Genomic DNA, 3,327 nt, shown 5'->3' on the forward strand with positions numbered 1-3,327 from the left:
CTGAGGGCCTCTTGTGTTGGACATATTTTATTTTAACAAGAGGGGTTATTCATCTTCAGACAAACCAAAGGTATGTCTGAATAAACCCCTTTTGTAATTGAGGCCAAAATTTATTAATTTCAATCATGTTTGAAAATCTTTGGTGTTGGACCGGACGGAAAGGGAAAGAGGGGAAGAAGAGAGAGGGACGTTAGAGAGAGGGGGGGGTAGGAGGGTGATAATAGGAGGGGAAGGGGGGTAAGACCATGAAGCAGCATAGAGCAGACAGGTTTACTGGTTGTTTATCGTTACGGTACGGTTCAAATGTAGTACAAAAAGGGCGGGGCCTGTTCACACACACTCAAATATTATCAACACACCTGCTAGCCGCAAAAATGTCCACATGTCAACATGCACACAAAACAGATAGTGTTCACGAACGCATACCTATGCCTTTAAACCAACTAGTGTGAAATCTTTCATTCATTCAATCATGCAAACTATTAGTGCAAAGGTGAGCTAACACCTGTGCTCAGGTGAGTGTTTATGTTCTTCTAAAATGGATGGTGGAATGTGAAAAGAAGGAGGAGGAGCGCCCAGCCACCCCCACACCCATACCCCCGCCGCAGCAGCAGCGGCAGCCGGAATTCCCCCAACGCCACACGGGAACAGGCAGGGAACAACCGCCCCCCGGGCGACCAAGACCGCCACCCAGGCCAGGGCCAGCCGGACCGCCGCGAGGCCCCCAGAGCCAGAGAGCAGGGAGGCGCAGAGGGAAAGAGAGCGCCGCCCCAGCCCAGCCAGGAAAGCAGCCCCCCGCCGCGCCGGAAGAGCCCAACGCAGGGCCCCACCGGAGAGGGACGCCCACAGCCCCAGACGAGCACCCCACCACCACCCAGGAGTTCCGGGCATCCCCCCGCCCCGACCCCAGGTACGAGCCAGGACCCCCCAAGGGAGACCCGCTCCGCACTCCAGGCAGCCACCCACCCGGCCCACGGTTGGTCCAGGTAGGAGCAAGGCAGGGGCCCGCCGCCCCCGCCCAGGAGGGGGGAACCCCGGGGAAAAAAGGGCGGCCCACAAGGGATGTTATAAATATGGCCCGACCAGGCTCGGCCATGTTGGAAGTTTGGCGGGGCCCAGCGCCCAGGGGCAAGGACCAGGACCCACCCCCCAGGGACACGAACACCCCCGGCTCAGGTGTAATATGAACCCCCCCACCGTGCGGAGAGAGCACCGCCGGGCCCAGGGAGCCGGCACCCAAGGGACACGGCCGCCATCGCCAAGGGGCCCGCACCCCCCACCAGGGAAGGGGTAGGGGACAGATGGACCCAGGTCCCACCTTCCTTGTAAAATGTGTGTGCGTGTATGGGTGTTTGAGAGGGTGTTTGTGTGCATGTGTGTGTGTTTATGTTTGAATGTATATATTGAAGGGGGAGGGGTGTGTGTACTAAGGGGGGTGCAGTTAAAATTGGCGAGTAGGGCACTAAGGGGACATCTCCTGATTACTCACAGTGATGTCCCCTCACCCTCCACACCAAGGGGCCCTAAATGTCTAAGGTGCGGTTAAAATTGGCGGGTAGGGTGCCAGGAGGACATCTGCTGCTTGCTTGCAGTGATGTCCAAGCACCCCCCCTACCAAGGACCCTACATGTCTAAGGTGCAAATAAAACCGAAAGAGGGGGGGCCCACTCCATACGGCAACCATAGGAGGGGGGCCACTCCCAAGTAGCCCCCCCCCAAGGCGCATCGCAGGCTAGACCCCCCACCCCCTCACCCTAATATGAGGTTATATAAGGAAGGGGGTAAGTTGGGGACAGCTGGTAGACTGTCCCCCGGTGGTCAAACAGCCGTCCCCCAGCCCACCCCCAGCAAAGGGGCCAGGGCCACCCAGCCCAGGGGCCCACCCCCGGAGGCGCCGACACCCCAGGCCCGGCACCACCCGCCCCACACAGAGAGAGAGGAGCCAGAAAGCGTCGCCCCCCCCCCGGAGCAAGCCCAGGCCCCCACCCCCAGACGCCGGCCCTAGAATCAACACTTTAACACTTTAACACTTTGTTGAAAAGTGCAGAGACAATCTATGAAAGCCTTACAACACTTCTACTCAAACAGTAACAATTGCTCTCATTGGACAGCTGTGAATTAGGAGGTGGAGCAACTGACCACTGAACGTGAGATAGTTGTTAGTAGGGCGAGGAGATGAAGACATGTAGTCTCACCAGCCCTAGAGGCCTGGTTTTGCACACCCCTGGTCTGCAGAGATCTCTGCAATTATTGAAGGCTGCTTTAAAGGGGTCCATCAAATCCTGTAACTGTACAGCAAGCCCCATAGAAATAGCTTAAAATTTGAGAAATGTTTATTAAATATGCAAGAAATTCTGCCAATGGGGTAAGAAAAATTCTCTTGCCAAGAATTTTGAATTTAAGAAAAAAATTCCAGTCACTTAGGTTTTCTTAAAACAAGATTGTCTTGCCACTGAAAAAAAAAACTTTAATAAGATTATTTCCATAAAAAGTACCATGTAAGTACCCTGAAAGTACCCAGTAGTTACACAATAAGTACCATGTAAATACCACTTAAGTGCACTGTAAGTACTGTACTGTAAAAGAAAGCGTTACCTTTTTTTCTTGTAAGACATAAAACAAAACCCTTTTTCTACATCTACATTATAGATGTAATATATAACAATATAACAATTCTTTGAAAAATCTGCAGATACAAATATTCTAAGAAAGTAACCACCTGTGATATGCGTAAGGGACATGTGTAATCATGTTTTTTTGCTTAGCTCAACTTAGCATTTTCTGATAATTTTTAAAGCTAAAATTAAAAAACTTTTCAAATTAAACATTTTATTGATGGATGAGGTGCAGATTTGACAGCTCTACTTTACTTTTTTCCACTGGCTCTTTGTCTGCGTTTTAGAAAAAAACTCGTCTGACAAACCGACATGGCCACAAATCTCCATTAACGAAGCCTTCTGGGAAAACTGCAGCTCTGCACTTCTGTGGTTGATGAGTTTGAATAAGTTTGAACTCAATGAGCATTTATTTTCTCTCATTTATTTGCTGTTTCATTTCATTTCCGAACCTCATAATCAGATGGCAATTAGTGAGGCATGAATCACAGAGCAGCTCATGGTTGACACCTGCATGGTCTAAGTATGAACTATTGACAAAGCTACTTTTTAGTTCAATAAAAAGCTTTACTTATTTTATTTTTGCACAACAAAACTGATTGTAGATCTGCATAAAAGCATCTTAAAAAATTTCAGTTCTTAAGTTGACTTTTCAGCCAAACTCTTTCCACAACTTTGGCTTTAATGGAAGAGAAAAAACAAACAAACTGTG

This window comes from Oryzias latipes, chromosome 3 (assembly GCF_053564925.1).
Source record: "Oryzias latipes strain Hd-rR chromosome 3, Olatipes_Hd-rR_3.1".
NCBI classification, from domain to species: domain Eukaryota; kingdom Metazoa; phylum Chordata; class Actinopteri; order Beloniformes; family Adrianichthyidae; genus Oryzias; species Oryzias latipes.